The sequence below is a fragment of the Uloborus diversus genome, unplaced genomic scaffold (assembly GCF_026930045.1).
Source record: "Uloborus diversus isolate 005 unplaced genomic scaffold, Udiv.v.3.1 scaffold_370, whole genome shotgun sequence".
NCBI classification, from domain to species: domain Eukaryota; kingdom Metazoa; phylum Arthropoda; class Arachnida; order Araneae; family Uloboridae; genus Uloborus; species Uloborus diversus.
The window spans coordinates 1-19485 of NW_026558539.1; the positions used below are offsets into that span (position 1 = coordinate 1).

At 33.6% G+C, this 19485-nt stretch overlaps 1 pseudogene; it reads right to left on the reverse strand.

Annotated features, from left to right (window-relative positions):
• Positions 1-188: 188 nt before the first annotated feature.
• The window catches only part of LOC129233389 (neurogenic locus Notch protein-like), a 62471-nt pseudogene continuing 43174 nt past the window's right edge, over positions 189-19485 (reverse strand).

The window sequence follows — 19485 nt, forward strand, 5'->3', positions numbered from 1 at the left end:
TGAATTCAAAATTAAATTACCATTAAAAAAAATGTTCACTTCCTTATAAAACAGGAGAAAATAAGACACAGGAAATCGTTAAACAGAGCCACGTAAAATGTGAATAGATTATTAAATGAAATATCAGTTATCTTTACGAGGCAAAATACAAAATACAAACAGCCAATATAATGCATTAAATTACTAACCTTTGAAGCCTGGTGGACAAGAACAAGAGTATCTTCCAACAAGATCTTTACATGTAGCTCCATTATGACAAGGCTGTGAAGAACATTCATTGATTTCATGCTGACAATAACTGCCTTCATACCCAGTTACACAAATACATCTATGACTGTTGCCTATATCTTCACACCTGCCACCATTTTGACACAAATTTCCAAGTGAAATACCTACAAAGGAAAAAATAAATCTGCATTAGGTCTGTAATACTGGAAAAACAACTTTTCTCCGGTGGAAGGAGGTTTTGTCAATCATAGGTCCTTACATGAAAATGTTTTTCATGTAAGGGCCATGGGTGAACATACACAAAATTGCAAGGGGGGGGGGCTCAGATATTTTAACTATGGTTTAGCAGGATAATTTCCCCATGGAAACAGATTTCAGGACAGATTAGTGTCACTAAAATTTGAAATTTTTAATAACTTATTCATTAACGTCTGGAGAAGAAATGTTTTTACATTTTTTCAAAGAAAAAAGTACTGAAAGCAAGGAAGTTCTAGTTTCTAAGGGGGGCTCGAGCCCCCCCCCCTGCCCCCTTTATAGGCGCCCTTGGTATATAGGCGCCTTATGATTGGTATAAGCAGTGGCGGATCACCGCATAGGCGCATGAGGCGATTGCTGGGGCCTCTAGCAAAGCAGGGGGCCTCGGAGCCGCCAAGTGTTACATCCTCAAAATTATGGTTTTCCATGATAAATCCTCAAAACTCATGGAAATTGATAGATAATCATGGATTTTAGGCGCGGGATAATTGTTCATTGCTCACAGTAGAGATAAGGCCCCCTGAGTCTTAAGGGGCCCCAGGCTTCAGGTGCCTTTGTTTAGATTTCCCCAGGAGTTTGGATTTTGCTCATTCTTCCCAGAATTTTAGTACAAAATAGTATGTTTTTAAATACTCCACAAAACTATTTAGTACTTTCCGATAAAATGCAGTTAGTCTTGCTAGAATAATTTTTACCGTTCCAAGCAGTTTTTTGGCTGAGTACTCCGTACACTCAGTCACTTACTACTCGGCTGAATAAAGAATATTCATCTTGTTTAAAAAAAAAGAAGTATTGATCACGAAGATATTTGCTTTAATTTGAATAGCCAAGGACAGGCCCGGATCTGCCCCGCAAATCCCGCGGTGCGGGGGTGGGGGGGCACCTCCGTAAAGGGCCCAACGGCCCATGAAATTGAAGGAAAAATTAAAAAAAAAAAAAAACTAGCACTAAGGCTTATTAACATTACAAATATACACTGCTGACCTCTAGAGAAGGGCCCTACAGATTTTGATGCAGGGGGGGGGGGCCCAAAATTTATGGATCAGGGTCTGGCCAAGGACGTGTCTAGAGGGGGTTAGACCCCCCCCCAAACAAACGATAACCAGTCGTCATTTGTCGCAGCATTATATCAGTCCTCAAAATATCCCAGTCGTCATTTGTGAGATTATGCCCGAGTCGGTGTTTTTAAGGCAAGTAGGACTTTTACTAAATGGGATGTAACTCGACCTCTTCCAATGGTCACTTTTCTTGACGAACTTATATATTGCCCTTCCATATCTAGAAGGGAGCCTAAGGGAGCAGACAGATCTGTGGGGGGTCCAGATCGAAGCCATCGGCACAATGGCACAGCTGTGTTTTCTTTCTTTACTTTTTGCAAAGTTTCCCGCTTTCCCACCAGTAACCAACCCGTAACAAGATAGCTTTATGACGTATTTAGTTAAATAAGTAATTTGGAAACGGCGGGAATTTTTTCTTTTTCTTTTTTTGGAGGAAGAACGAAGAACGTTCGTCATTCGCTGTTTTGATTCACTCGTGGTCGTGAACGTGCTTTTGCTCTGTCTTCAATCCAGTGGCGTAGCTAGACCCGACTTTCGGGGGGGGGTTACTTCTTTTATATATATATATATATATATATATATATATATATATATATATATATATATATATATATATATATATATATATATATATATATATATATTATATATACATATATAATATATATATATATATATTATATATACATATACATATATATATATATATATATATATATATATATATATATATATATATATATATATATATATATTATATATACATATATAATATATATATATATATATTATATATACATATACATATACATATATATATATATATATATATATATATATATATATATATATATATGTATAATCGCTTGGATTTTTTCCCTTTTCTTCTTTTTTTTTTCTTTCTCTTCTCTCTTCTTTTTCTCTTTTTTTTTTTGAGACTAACTTTTCAGGGGGGGTTTTGTCCCCAAAACCCCCCCCTTAGCTACGCCCCTGCTTCAATCAACGACAAGACCATTCTTTTTGAAATAAGTTCAATAATATGTTTTAACAACTTTAATTTTTAGAATTATGCTGCTATCATGATGTTAAATGATGATATGGTGTTTTGAATATAATAGGTTTAATGGTACAAAGGTATAGCTTTTGGGAAAAAAAAAATACTGTTCATTCTTCTTTAAATTATATTTCCATTACAGAGAAAAGGAACATCTGTTAATTCATTGCAAAAACGCTTTATAAAATTACTATAAAAAATTTTAAACGCCTCTGCTGCGAAAGTAGTTGATTTTGAGTGTTCTCCTTCTTTCACTGGTGCCATTTGTTTGTAATATATTTTACAATTTCTACTTCATAAAGATTGTTTTTTTCATTAAAGACAAACGTTTTATATATAAAGTGTAGTTGGGGCAAACCTAGCCTGACAACGTCGTAATGCAATAATTAAGAATTAGACCTGCGTAACTTTCACAATGCTGCCAGGTTAGGTTTTCCCCAACTATAGAAGTGTTTCAGTTTTATTTTCAGGAGTGTACATATGCCATATCCTATGCAGGTAAAGAGCGTGTTTTAATGCTTCGAAAAAAATGATGGTAATGATTTTTAAAAAAATTTAAAAAAAAAACATAGGCTTTAAGGTTTACTTGAAAACTTCTGCAGAATAAGGATTTTCGAATTTTGAATTTCAGAAGAAAATAAATAATTCCAAGAAAATCTTCTTCATCAGCACAACAGCCTGGTGCAGGCCAAGGCTTTCTCCGTCTGCTTCCTCCAGGCTCCAAAAATTGCCCGAAGGATCTTTCTTTCAAAAATGAGAAGTCTGTTTTCCTCTGTTTTATTAATTGCCCATGTCTCACTACCGTATAAAATGATCGGTCTTATGAGGGTTTTGTATAGGTTTATTTTTGTATTAATGGAAAGGAGCTTAGAATTTAATTGGCTCTTTAAGCCATAGTAGCATCTATTTGCCATCAAAATTCGATTTCCAATTTCAACTTTAAACTCATTATTACTGGTAATAAGCGTACCCAAGTATTTAAACTGGGTGACTCCTTCAAAAGTATAGTTTCCAATATTAAATTCCAGGAAAATACTGTCAAAAAATCTGGATACTCAGAAATTCTGATGTTTCTTTTATATTTTTTTCATTCTGTAAACGTAATACGAAAGAAATTCATCATTCAACTGAAGTCAAAAAAAGAAAAAAATAAATAAATAAATAAAGGAACGAAAATAAAAGGGCTTCATTGATGACTTATTAAATGACCCTCGAAAAATTACTGGCCCTAATTTTACAAAATATGGACTTAAAAATCGCCTTTTTAAGACTTAAATTTCAGGAAACATTCGAACAAAGTTCCCCGAACTGCCTTCCTTTAATATTATAAGAAAATCAAGTTTTTTAAACTACACTGGCGCCATTTGTTTGTAATATATTTTACAATTTCTACTTCATAAAGATTGATTTACTCATTAAAGGCAAAAGTTTTATAAACTGTAGTTGGGGCAAACCTAGCCTGACAGCGTCGCAATGCTATAATTAAGAATTAGACCTGCGTAACTTTCACAATGCTGCCAGGTTAGGTTTTCCCCAACTATAGAAGTGTTTCAGTTTAATTTTCAGGAGTGTACATATGCTGGTGCAAAGAGCGTGTTTTAATGCTTCGAAAAAAAAATGATGGTAATGATTAAAAATTTTTCTTTAAAAACATAGGCTTTTAGATTTACTTGAAAACTTCTGAAGAATAAGGATTTTTGAATTTTGAATTTCAGAAGAAAATAAACAATTCCAGGAAAATACTGTTAAAAAATCTGGATACTCAGGAATTCTGATTTCTTCATTCTGTAAACGTACTACAAAAGAAATTCATCATCCAAATGAAGTCGAAAAATAAATAAATAAATAAAGGAACGAAAATAAAAGGGTTTCAGTGATGACTTATTAAATGACCCTCGAAAAATGTACTGATTACAAAATATGGTCTTAAGAATCGCCTTTTTAAGATTTAAAATTTCAGGAAATATTCGAGCAAGGGTCCCCGAACTGCCTTCCTTTAATATTATAAAAAAATCAAGTTTTTTAAACTACACTTAGAAAAAACTTAAGTGGAATAACCCCTGAGTAAAAGAGAAAAAAATTGCTGAAGCTTAGCACCATAATTTTTGAACAAATTTTCACGGAAGAGATTCAGCACCTATTTCTTGAAAAATTGTTTATCATGTAAAGTTTGTCTACAATTGCGTTTTTGAAATTTCAATTTCGAAAATTGGGAAGGGGGGGGGAGAGAGAAATTGATTTCGATGTATTTGTAAAAAAAGATTGACCGGGGGCACTCCCTTAGCTCCATCCCTTACCCTAACGTTGATAAATATGGCCTATAATCGCGTTTGTAAGGCTTCAATTTCTACTACTTTCCGCTGAGACACCTGCACCGTTTTGTCCCCAAGCATCAGCAAAGAAAGTCTAAAATTACGTTTTTAAAACTTCAAGTTTCAAAATTTTTCCGGGGGCGAACCCCCGGACTCCCCTTCACTTCTCAGATCACAGGTTTCCTCTTTTTTTTTTTTTTTTGTTAAGTGCCCCGCCCTCCTAAGACTTTTTTCTGGTTGCGCCACTAAATTACACTTGCATTGAAAAACTGGGTAAAGCTGGGATTTTGCTAAATGCCAGAAATCGGGGTTCGGTGGAAATCTCCTCTTGCACTGACTAAGTTAGGAAAAAAATATAGTTTTTTTTTTGTCAGAAATGTCGTTTTTTCCCTTTTAAAGAAGAATGTAACTGATCCCCCACTTCTTCCAAAACTTGTTTTTTATCCAATATATATATATATACATATATATATATATGATTTTTGCATTGTGAATATTGATAAACTATATCGTTTTTGTTGTGTCAATAAGAGGGCCTCCGGATCAGGCTGCGCCTGGGGCCTCACAATCCCATGATCCGCCACTGGGTATAAGGCCCCTATATAGGCGCCTTATGATTGGTATAAGGCCCCTATATAGGCGCCTTATGATTGATGTTGTGGCATGAGATTAGAGCTCGAAACCATGACCTTATCGGCGCATTGTTTGTCACACAAAAGCAGTACTGTTTGGATAAACCAAATGAATGTATTTTGTGTTTAGTGACTGTGTTGTTTCTTTTTTTTTAAACTGTTTTATTTCCTGGTTCGTTTAATACTGTGTTTGTAGGAATCTTCGCTAAAAATACATTTAGTACACAATTTTTATGAGCTACAAAATGCACATTTTCATATTAAGACGTTTAAAGATTTGTCAAAGACCAAATCTAAACACAAGTGGTTTTTAATGATGTAAAAAAAAACTGTATACAACATTAACAGTAGAATTAGCAAAACAATGCCAGCATCAATTACTACTTTAATAAGAATACTAGTCGACCCGTGCGGAACTCCGCACTGTGCTTCAAATCGTTTCATAAGGCATTTCGCTCTTTAAGAATTTCAAAGAAAGAACATTATGAAGAAGAACCGAAAAAAAAGTAAGCGCAGAAGAGAAGGCATGTAATTTAAAGACATCAGTAACAAAACCTCGTTAAATACAACGTTGTGATAATTTGATCATAGCTCCCCTTTTAATCGTACATATTTTCAATGCAAACATGAATGTCATTAAAAGTGTGGCTGAGTGGTGACTCGTGAAAAAGCAATAATTGTGCATGTGAAAAAACAGGTTGTGGCAAATACAGTCCTGCACATGTCAGCATCTGACGGGAAAAAAAGAAACATTAAAGAGATATTTATTGGCACGTATTCGAATTGGCGCCATTCTGACTAACAGCCCGACACCCCAACAAACCTAGCAATTGCGCCTTCCTTTTCGAAAGCTATTCATTGATGGAATGCGTAGTAAAAACAGCAAAAAAGCTTTTTTCCAAAAAAAAAATAATAATAAGATCATGCATCTGTGTTTTGTCATTAACCAGCATGATACGATTTAAAATTATTCGCAAAGCATGGAATTTGATTAAAGAATGACGAAGATTTCACGTAGCGATTGAAACAAACATTCTAGAGAAGTAATAAATTTGATTGAAAATAAGTGTTTTTATCTTTGAATATTGAACTATTTCAGGTAAAAGGTTGCTTTAACCGTTACGGCTTAATGCCCTCACATGTTTCTCTTTTAATCGAACACTTCAAAAATTCAAAACCAAAACCAGTTGAACTGAGTCCGTTCTTAAGTGTAATTTTTCGAACGTAGACAAAATGTATTTTTTTTTCAGCAGAAAGCAGAGGAGTAGAAAATAATTTCTTGCTAATGAAGTTGATAATACTTTTAATGCTTTATATCGTATTCGCGCGAATAAAAAAATAAAGGTTTACTGAGTGAAACTCATAGTTTTAATCGGGCGTAGTATTTTTTCATTTGTACAAAAGGTCGAACACTGCTATTAGAAACATGTACATTTTAGCATACAATAAAAATGTTTTTCTGCACAAAAAGGATTTCTTTAGGTAAATCAAATACTTTTTTATGCTTACATTATGTTGAGTGGTCTGGCTGTAGTCAAAGAACACAGTTCGATTAACAATCAAATTATCCGAATGATAACTGTAGCCTGCATAAAGGAGTCGAAACACCAAGTAGCATTCCCACTGCATTTATTTTATTAGGTGTGTTTGTTATGAGCACATGTAATGCGTAATACTAATATAAATTTGATATTATGTCGGACAGCCCAAGCTTGCCCGAAGTTCAGATAGTTTATAGCCGAACGCTCTACCGATAAAAATTATCAATTAAACCGAACAACTAAGTCCAGTGCTGTTAAGCTTTATTAAAATATGAACACACACAAAGGCTATATTATTTTTTTTGCCGAAAACGACGTAAAAATTGGAAAACTGCATTAGAACTTTGCTCTAAAAAATGCATAAGAAGAACTACAGGCAGCATCAAGGTTTTGAAACAGCAAGAGGCGATTTCGAAAACTTGAATTTTCGACCGTAAGTCTTTTTTTCGTCATTGGACAGCCTGATAAGTTTTAAAATGAGAGGGGATTAGTATATAAGATAAGATATTGAAGAAAATTTTTTTTTTTGAAAATTTTTACAATTTGTTATCGCAGGCTGCATAAACCGTTATAACTTAGGTGGCAGCACGTGTTCATCATTTAACAGCACGGTTAAAATAAAAAATAAAATGAACTATGCTCTTTTTTAAGCGTAGCTTTTCGAATGTAGTAAAAATGTGATAAGCTATTTGTTTTTTAGCAAAAAGAAGAAAAAATATATATTTTACCCTTCAAATTGAGGTAGTATTTTATTTATTTGTACAAAGAGTCAAAAACTCATTAGAAGAATATATATTTCAATATACGGTTTATTATTTTTTTTCTGAACAAAAAACAATTCTATTGTAGTCTGAAATCTTAAACCTGTTACGTATATTTTCGCTTACATTATGCTTTAATTTTCTTTCCAGAGACAAAGCTTCAGAAAAAAAAAACCGTGCAATTTCGAAGTAATTTAGCACAAAATCACTGAATGTTTTCATATCAGCAAGGAGCATTTCCTTCGCATTTATTCTATTCCCTCACAGGTGTTATTCATTTAATTCAGTATTCATGTAATGCGCGATATTTCTCTAATTTTTTTTTTGCAGCTTGTCCGGACGTGGGCCCGAACACGTAATCTCCTGGTTACGAAGAGAACGCTCTGCCGATCAAGCTACTCAGCTCCGTCGGTCATAGCGCAAATTAAAGTTATAAGTTTGACCGAAAACCTTATTCTGGTTCTTTAAAACAGGTTTTTCGGCTAAAAGAAACAATTTTTAGACCTTGGGTCTATTTTTCGTCAGTAGCCAGCACTATAAGCTATAAAATTAGCCGTAAATCAAAGAAATCGATCAAGAATTGAGGAAAATTTGGCGTAGAAACCAAAAACAGGCTACAGAAATAATATATAAAGATTTTCTTATAACTTTTTACTTTGCTTTCAGATTTACTTTTAATTTATTCTAGTAGAAAGAGCATTAGTTTATTTAATTTTGAAAAATACAGTGAAGCACCATTTATACGTTTCTGAAGGGACTGTATGAAAAAAGCATGCAAATGAAAAAAACGTATAGCAGGATACATTAATATGTATTAAACTCTGCAGGGACTAAATTAAAAAATGTATAAATGATAAAAAGGTATAAAAGAGAAACATATAACCGGTGCTTCACTGTATTAGTCATAAAGGTTACAAGTAAAATATAAGTACATGAACATTTGGTATCAACATTTTACAAGCATTGCTTATTTTGAATGACTTGAATAGCTTAACTTTTGTCCATATGTTATTCCAGCGCACTGCCACTCAAAATTATGGAAATGAAATTTCTTTACAGTTATACTGGAATTTTAATTTTTCCTTTTAAAAAGTAATTTCCTCAGATTTGGAAAGAGAGAAGACGCAATGAAGGAAAAGATGTAACCAGACCTGTAATCAAAATAAAAACTAAAATGATACCTTTCTTCAAAGCTGCATCTGAGCAAGAGACCATGCTAACATCACATAACAATCCCGTCCATCCAGGCTTGCATGTGCATCCATAAGTATTATTAATCTGCTTACATGTTGCTCCATTCATACAAGGACTTGTGCTACACCAATCTACAAAATTCTGCATAAAAATAAAAAATGAAAGAATTAGAGAGTAATAGAACAGTAAATTCAAAATGATTTATATCAGTAGTTCACAGCCTTTTTGAATCCATTGTCCTCCTCTAGAGGTTGTCTGACACCTCCGCCCCCTTCTTCCTTGAAAATAACGTAACATGCCGCAAGTGGACAATTATTAAAAATATAAATGTCTAATTTTAATTATAAATAAAATCTATGTGGTGAACAATTTCATCCAAACTTAATTAAAAACAAAAATAAACATAAAAATAAACATCTTTTGTACTTTTTTTCTTCTTTCTTTTACAAAATTGACAAATATTTGAAGGGAAACACTTAACTAAGATCATTGACAAACTTTTTAGAAACAGAAGTACATTTTTTATGAAATTACTTTCTTTTCTAAATGGGAGTTTGGAGGAATTAAAAACTCTGACACTTACAATTAAAAAAAAGTGAAAATTTGAAAATTCATTAACTTTGAATGAATGATAATATATGTACTTACTTATGGCTCAACTGAGGCGTGAGGAGGAAGCTTATGAACTTTAATTTGTCTCTTTTTTAACTTGTGATTCCCAGTCTGAACTCTGAACAATAAGTTTCATATAAGTTTTCAGTTTTGATATTTGCTGGCTTTTTATTATTATAATTCTACCTTTTAAATACTCATCATTCCCTTATTGCCCCCTTGAGGAGCCAAATCGCCCCTTTGGGTCCAATCGCCGCCCAGGTTGGGAACTACCGATTTATGTCAACAAAAGATGTTTGTGGATAATAAAAGATTTAACAAAAGAAATAAAATAATAAATGCAACTTACTTCACACTGTAAACCTGTGAATCCAAATGGACAGTGACATGTAAAAGAGCCGATGTGGTCAACACAAGTGGCGCCGTGGCGACATGGTTGTGAATCACACTCGTTAATATGAAGTTGGCAGTTACTTCCAGTATATCCAGGAGCACACCGACAGGTATAATTATTTATGCCATCAATGCAAGTGCCTCCATTAATACAAGAGCTAAAAACAAGGTTATAAACAGTGTATTAGTATACATTTTTAAAACAATCACATTTATTTTGTAGTAAACTACCGCCCTAAGCTAGGGCTAAAGCAGAAATACTGAAAATACACCACCAGCTCTCATTCCATCCGAGGACTGCAGTGAGTTGAACAGCACCATTGCTGTGGTCACTCATCTGGTGTGCTAATTCTACATGAGCTATCAGTTTGTTTGGCTCTGTTGGCTCTCTTAAGAGGTTTTTCGCCTCCAGCTCATGTGATTCCTATTCCGAACTGATGAGTGCTAAAAAGCACGAAACTGCAGCCCTCGGATGGAAAAACTGAGCTGGTGGTGTATTTTCAGCAATTACATTTATGTTTGTGAGGAAATATTTATTTCCTCATTATCACTTATGTAAATGTAGTAAAACCTTACATTGGTACACATTTTTAGAAAAAATACATTTATGTGTTTGTAGGGAAATATTTTTTTCCTCGTTATCACTTATGTAAATGTAGTAAAACCTTATATCTAATGTAGTGCTATCAATATAGACAAAAGCATTCAAGTCATGACTATAGTATTTAAAAAACATAAACAAACAAAACCAGACCTGGACTTGCCAATCTTACAAAATTGAAAATCAAGAAAAATAAAAATGAAAAAGTAAGAGAATTTTTTGTACTTGAAACCAAATGATTGTTCATACAAAATTGATAGTTTTCATGTTCTTAGACACAAATCACAAAAAAAAAGACATTTTAATTTTTAAATTCAAGATTTATTTACCATATTACAACTTTAGACATAAATCACAAAAAAAAATAAATAAATAAATAAATACAGTAGACTCCCGATTATCCGCGAGCGGTTTATCCGCGAATCAATCAACAATCACGAACATGTATTTTCGCAGTAAAAAGCGAATACCAGTGGCTTTTTTTTTTTTTTTTTGAAAAATTGTAAATTTACACTCAATTGTTTTTGCTTGATTGATTCAATTTAGTTTTATTATTATTATTATTTTTGTGCGTTCTTCATCGTACATACACTTGTTTGTTATTGATGCATACACTTGTTACTTCCTTTTACAAAAAAGGAAGTATTGTATTCGCGAAAAAATTTTCACTCAAAAATCGCCCTTAATTTCCATTTTGCTCACCCCCAAATGAATGTTGAGTTTTTTTTTCGATTCGACCACATGCGGAAAAGTGCCTAAGAATGTATAGACACGCGAAATATCCATTTTGACCATCACCGAGGTAATTACAACGACTTTTCTCGTGACGTCTGTATGCATGTGCGTATGTGTGTATGTGCGTATGTGCGTATGTATCTCGCATAACTCAAAAATGGTATGTCCTAGAAAGTTGAAATTTGGTACATAGACTCGTAGTGGGGTCTAGTTGTGCACCTCCCCTTTTGGTTGCTTTCGGATGTTCCTAAGGGGGTCTTTTGCACCTTTTTGGGGGGAAATCATTGTTAATATCAATGCAAACTTAAGTGGTGTTATAATTTGGTAAACACTTGGTGACGTATCGCCAAGCTTTTGGTCGCCAAGTTTTTTCGCCAACTTGGCGACGATTTTTTTTTTTGTGCTTCTTATAAATTAATTGTTCTCCTGCCAAATATACCTAGCCATTCCTGATTTGTTATTTTATAAGAATGAGATTAAAAAAACATATATTCAGCTCAGTGGTGACTCTTTTTTACTTCCTTTTACAAAAAAGGAAGTATTGTATTCGCGAAAAAATGTTCACTCAAAAATCGGCCTTAATTTCCATTTTGCTCACCCCCAAATGAATGCTGAGTTTTTTTTTTCGACCCGACCACATGTACATATGTACCTAAGAACGTATAGACGCTCGAAATATCCATTTTGAAGTTTCCCGAGTTAATTACAACGAGTTTTCTCGTGACGTCTGTATGTACGTATGTGCGTATGTATGTCGCATAACTCAAGAACGTAATGTCCTAGAAAGTTGAAATTTGGTACGTAGACTCCTAGTGAGGTTTAGTTGTGCACCTCCTTTTTTGGTTGCATTCGGGTGTTTCTAACGGGGACTTTTGCCCCTTTTTGGGGGGAATTCATTGTTAATTTCGATGCAAACTCAAGTGGTGTTACAATTTGGCGGACACTTGGCGATATATCGCCAGTCTTTTGGTAGCCGTTTTGTTGCCAAATTTTTTCGCCAACTTGGCGACAAATTTGGCTATTTTTTTTTTAAATCTGGTTTTAATGTAGCCATTGTTGGTGATATTTAGAGAGTTAGAGAGAGAATCACATTAAAATTGCAATAATAGAGAAATAACATTAAATTGGTGTAAAAGGAAGTCATGTGATGCACACATCAGCTCGTTTGTTATTGATGATAAGTTCGGTTGTGCAAAAATCCAAGCATTTGTACCGTACTCTCTATATATTTTCACTGTTTGCTGCAGAAAGTGTTATGCATCAATACAGTTAAGAATTTGAGATAGGACAATTTTTACCTGATTTGTCCCTCTTTTTAGTCTTTTTGCGGTTATCCGCGATTTTTATTATCCGCGGCACTTCTGCCACCCAATTCCGCGGATAATCGGGAGTTTACTGTAAATAAATGAAAATAACAATTCACAAAATATGACATTTTCAGTTTTAAGTTCAAGATTTATTTAACGATCAGTTAGAGACTAAAAATAAAACAGTGAGTTAAGCTATGCTTTAATTCACTTACTTACAAAATAAGTAAATTAACTATTCATTAAAAACTGGAATATGATTTCTCACCTTAGATTACAATCTTCATCGTTAGTCTGACAATTGGTGCCACTAAAGCCAGATGGGCAGGTACAAGTATAACTGTTGACATAATCATTGCAAGTTGCTCCATTTTGGCAAGGATCACTCGCACGTTCGTTGATGTCAGTTTCACAATGCAAACCCCCAAATCCGTCCACACAAAAGCAAGTGTATTCACCAACTCCGTCGAGACAGGTGCCACCATTTTGGCACGGAACTAAAAAGAAATAAGCATATCATTATATAATGAAGTTCATTCAAGTCATTTTAGGTTAAAATATCAATAGTACTTCTACAGCTATAATGAGGAATATTTTTTTTACTCGCAAAACACAAGTCAGTTCTGAAAATTTATAGCTGTAAATATTTTGCAACTGAGTTTTGAAAATAACAGCGTAATATAAGGATACTATACTGATCACATAAGTGTTTTAAGGAATTAAATGTACTAAGGCAGATTGTCAATATTTTCATTGATAAAGCTTTATTACATGAATTCCAAACGAATAGACTCGGCAGTAGGCTTATTCAGACCCGGCATTTCAAATTTTTCGAGAGGGTGGGAGGAGGAGGGCAAGGGTATATACTCAATGCAAATTATACCAAAAACTATGCTCACTTTAATGTAAGTATATTAATATTTCAAAATTCAGGCGGGGGGCATTGACCCTCCTCAGGCCTGGGTTTATCATGCAAATTAGAACAGTGGCTTTGTAATTGTTCTGATTTACAATTGCTGTTTTGTAATTTGACAATTAAACATAAAAATTATTTATTGTAGTCAATAGATCAATAAATAAGGAGCTAATTAAATTTTTAAAAAGTTTCAAAATTAAGAATTCTTTAGTAATGTCCTAATTTATTTTGAATGAGGAAAGGAACTTTGGTTAGGCAAAAATAGCTTTAGCAATCAAAATATTTTTAAAAATTGGGAGAAAAACTTTTCAAAGGATAATAATATAGTCAATAGATCAACGGTTTAAATTTAAAATAAAAGGAAAAAAAATGATTTTCCAAAATTTGGTAAATAAATCAATAAAAAGTTATTAAGCATTATTGACTTTTTTAATGTTTGTAGCAGGTGCAAAGCATTTTAATTGGGATCTTATTTGTTTACCATAAAAAATAATACATTTTTACTTCCTTTTACAGAAAAGGAAGTATTGTATTTGCGAAAAAATTTCACTCAAAAATAGACCTTAATTTCCATTTTACTCACCCCTGAATGAACAGAGTTTGTCCCTGAGTTTTTTTTTTCGACTCGACCACACATGGATAAGTGCCTAAGAACGTATAGACACGCAAACTATCCATTTTGACGATTCCCGAGTTAATTACAACGATATCATTCAAATGTACAGCTGTCCCTCGCTACTTTGTGCTTCGAATTTCGCGACTTCACTACATTGCGGTTTTTTCGTTTTTTTTTTAAATATAGTAATTAGCCTTTTTTTATGCACTCGTGTAAACTTTTTCCTACAAAAGAAGAACATAGTACGTCTTCCAAGTAAGGTAAGCTCTTCTGAGGGGCTGTAGTTGTACTAGTTGAGGAAGTGGAGGTATAAAATCGCCGAAGAAAGTGTAGGAATCGCTATTTCATTTTAACTGTTAAACACTATAACTGGAAAGTATGCATCACCAGTCGATAAATTCATCTGTAATTGGTGTTCAACAGTGTACTAGCTTTTTATGTTGTATGCGCAATACCTTTAATGAGGATAAATGTAGAAGAAGAACGGGGACACATATGATCACTAACTGGCAATTAATTCTTTATCGAACAAGTTATGCTATTTTCATAGATTAGTAGTAGTGTGTAAGAACTGCATGTGTGTATGTAGTAGTTTTATTTTCCAATAAATAACTAAGTAATATCTATTACATCTAATATATCTCATTTTCTCATTAAGTAATGCAAATGTAATGGTGGCTTAGGGTGCTTTTTTATGTCTAGGGGGCTCTAACTATGCTAAAAACCTATTTAAATTGCCCTAAATAAGTTAATGCGCTCTAGTTAAAAAAATATTCGGTTTATGAATACAGAATCCTACTTCGCGGAAATTCAGTTATCGCGGTAAAGCCTGGAATGAATTAACCACAATAAACTAGGGTTGATTGTATCCACCTTCGTGTAGCACAAATAAGGTCTTCGCAATGGAAGATTTTATTTATGCTACAGTGGAATATAACTAATAAAATATAATGAAAAATCCACTTACATGAGGCACAGTCATTAATTAGACAATCTTTCCCTTCATAGCCCTTGGAACAAGTACAGGTGTAAGATCCATTAGTATTCACACATGTGGCCCCATTGCGACAAGGAGATGAAACTTCACATTCATCTATATCCTCATCACACAATCGGCCTGTCGGAGAAGAAAAGACGTTTTAATGATTCACAAGTTATTTTAGAGATTATGAAAAATATTTTAATTTAACGAAAACCACCCTCCTCGGTTTATAGTTTTGGCTTATATCGGCTTCCCATGTCCTTTCGTTACAAGTTTTGAAACTTCTTTTGGTTTTGTAAAGTATTTATTTTCAATATGAACAGAAGTAAAAATTAAGTAAATAGCACTATGGCCTAGTTGATGTTTAATTGGAAAAATAATATAGTGACATAATATTATATCCACGATTAAGATTTGCATACCAATGCACAATCTTACCTTACTGAGAGATAAAAGCGCAGCTGGTACTTGGGGTTAAACAGCACATGCGATATTTTACACAAAAATAATGTAATACATTTATTTTCTGTTTTCATTTGGTTTTAAAGTTATTATTTATAGTTTTTTTTTTTTTTTTTTTGAGCAATTAGCTTTGACTTTTCTTACAATGAAAAGTGCACAGTAAAAAGTTTGAATCTAATGTTGTAAAGTTTCCTTATAATAAGAAATCAAGTCAAAACCATCATTGTAATTAATGACTGATTCTTTCATTAATTTTTGTTAGGTAATTTTGTTATCTTTTGATTGTAACTAATAACTGTTTTGAAAAGTAAAAGCCTGTGGTGAAAGGCGGTGGTCACTGTGTCCAGACCCCTCTCTGTGCAAAATTAAATTATGCCTGCTTCTATTTACAATTCAAAGTATCACACTTTTTTTATGCCTCCTCAGTTGAGAAATTTCTTATTAGATCTCTGGTAAGCAATCAATGTATTTTCTCCCCTTAATAACAATATCTCCAATTGTGAAAAAATTATTGTTTCCTTATTACTAGACCCGGAAAAAATAAATAAATCAAAATGTTCTTACCAGTATAGCCTAGATTACAACTACAAGCAAAATCTTGGTAGTTAAATGATGGAATGCATTTTGCACTGTTTTTGCACTTGTTTGGACTGCATGGATCCAATTCGATTTCACAATTTGTTCCTGTAAAAGGCACTTCACATGCGCACTGGTAACTGTTGACAAGATCAATGCCATGAGCCACCATTTAAACAAGGATCAATTGCACAGTCATTAATGTTGATTTCACAGTTCTTCCCAGAATATCCAGGAAGACAGGTGCATGTGTAGCTAGCTAAAGAGTCTCGGCAACTTCCCCCATGTTGACAAGGGTTTGACTGGCATTCGTCAATATCCATTTCACATCGGCGTCCCTCCCATATCCTATAACAAATTTACATAAATTAATGATGGTCAATTTATGATAACAATCACTGGTGATTCACCAAAAATATTGAATCCTTCACCAATGTCTTTGTTATGTGAACATTAACATTCACTGGCGGATGTTGACATTGACCAGTTTTCTGTCCTTCACAGTAACATTTTAATATAATTTATTTTCTATTCTATACAACAAAAGCTTTTTTATTTATTGCAGTCATAGTTAGGAACTTAGTTAGTCTCTAAACAGACATAAACAAAGAAGAATTGCATGATCTTTTCCATTTGTTAAAAGGAAGTAATTTTAGTTAGCGTATTATAAAAATATTTCATAAACTAAGTTAAGAGTAAAGAAGAGATTTTTTTTGTTTGCAATAAGTTTTATGATTAAAATAGGACTCCTACATAAAAAGGAACAAAAAGAGTCAGAGCGGACATGTTTCATATTCATGCACATATTCAAGGAGATAAATTTAAATTTAATTCTTTACAGGATTACATTCAAGCAAAAGGGCTGAAGGGTCTATTCTGATTCATTAGAATTTTGTGAACAGTAGGTAAGAGTTCCGATTTCCTCTGGCCAGACCATTGTAATAGAAGAGTTGAACTCATTCAGAAAATTTAAAAGAAGTTAGTGAATTCAAGAATAAGTCTACTTTGCCTTATTGTAAATTCAGTATTGATTAGGAATGTGTTGCACAACATAAACTCACCAGGAGGGCAGTGGCATATAAATCTATTAACTCCATCTTCACAAGTTGCTCCATGGCGACAAGGATTACTGGCACATTCATTTACATCGGATAAGCATCTAGCATCATAATAACCACGAGGACATTCACAACGAAAACCATCAATAAGGTCAGTGCATATACCACCGTTAGCACATGGATTACTTGCACAGTCATCGATATTTGATTCACAATGTAAACCTAAATAAGTTTCAAATAATCACATCAAAATATATATGCACTAAACAGAAAAAATATATAGATAGTATATATGAATAAAAATGCAATAAACTACTAGTAAATGTAGGCCTATTTGTGAAAGAAGAATGTTTTGTGTTGTTGTTGTGCCTTATTCCCCCTGATCTAGTTGAAGCTAAACCAGGTCCATGAGTTTATGTATTGTTAGAAAGTTGTACACTAAAAGCGGATTAGTCGTTAGATCTTTGTATGTTAGTCCCAAACAAGCAAGAAGGTGGGAAGGAGAGGCCTCAGCTGAAGAATGTTTAAAGATTATTCTTTCCTACTGCACTGATTTTGTTTCGATTCTTGCACACAGACACCTTGGCCCCAGAAGCAGTTTTTTTCTTCTTTTTTTTTTTTTTGTAAAATTGGGCTGTATTACTGACTTTTAAATATTATTGATTACGTAAATTAGAAAAACGTGGAATATGGCATCAAAAATCGGGGCAGATGGCCACCTAGACTTTTCCCCTTTTCATTCCAGTTTTAATTCTTATAAAATAAGATGAAAAAAGTCCATTTATTTAGAATTTTTAATTTTCACTTTCATGAAATAAATCAGTCTACCTTATAAAATTTACTTTTCAATTGATCATTAATTTCTCGCTCCGAAAAGTGAGGGGGAAAGGCCCCTACACATTTGGAAGTGAGGGGGCAGTTGACGCCCCCCCCCCACGAGCTACCTATGTATAGTATGGATGAACATGCAAATGCTGTTTCACAGAAAATGTTTAAAAAATTGCACATATTGACATTTTTTTTAAGGAAGCTCATTATTTACCCTAGCTTTCTTTCTCTAGCATTTTTTGATTATGCTGACTGGGCGATAATAGATTCTGTTACATGTGAAGCCGACATTTTTTTTATCATGATGTTTTAGCTATCATACTTATCTCATCGTGGCATTTCACTTGCATAGAACTTAAAATTTTTGCTGTTGGGAGATATAGGACAGCAGGTGCATGGGGTTTTTCTGGCAGAAAATTTTAAAAAATATATTTGAGTTTGTAGATAGTTTTACATTTTATCAAGAACTGGTGAAGAAATTGTTTACAGTTTAAAAAATTACCAGTAAATCCAGGATGGCAAACACAGGTGTAAGAATTTATTCCATCCTTGCAGTTAGCTCCATTTCGACCAGGATTGCTGAAGCATTTCATTCACATTGTGCTCACAGTTAAATCCAGACGTTTCCTGGAAGACACCTGCACTGATATCCATTCACAAGATCTTCACACATGCCATCATTCTGACATGGGTTGCTCAAGCATTCATTGATTTGGGTTTGGCAAAGTCTTCCAGTGTATCCTCATTGGCAGTTGCAGTGGAATGAGTTAATACCATCAACGCACTCCCCATAACGACAAGGAAAAGACTGACAGTCATTGATGTTGATCTCACAATTGATGCCAATAAATCCTGAAAATGAGATTAAATTTCCATTAATTTATTGTAAAGTTTGATACGTGTTGTACTGATTCATGCAATGTAAGTCTACAGAAAATTATGCACTTTTGATACATGTATAGCATGGGCACCCATGGGGGGGGGGGCAAGTGGGAGTATGATCAAGCCTTCCTCCCCCTAGAAATTAAAGCTTCTTTGCTTTTAGTACTTTTTTCTTTGCAAAAATGCAATAACATTTCTTTTGCAGCCATTAATGAATAAGTTATTAAAAATATCAAATTTTAATGACTCTAATGTGTCTTGATATCGGTTTCTATGGGGAAAATATCCTACTAAACCATGGGGGAAATATCTGAGCCTTCCACCCCCCAACTCCTTACAATTTTGCATATGGGCGCCCATGATGTATAGTGCAAGAAAATTGGAAATAATACTTAATTGCAAAGAAGGTGGTAAAAAAATAAATTCTTTAACCAGGGTCTAAGAACAAAGAGATATGCTGACTTGAGCAGAAAAACAGCAGT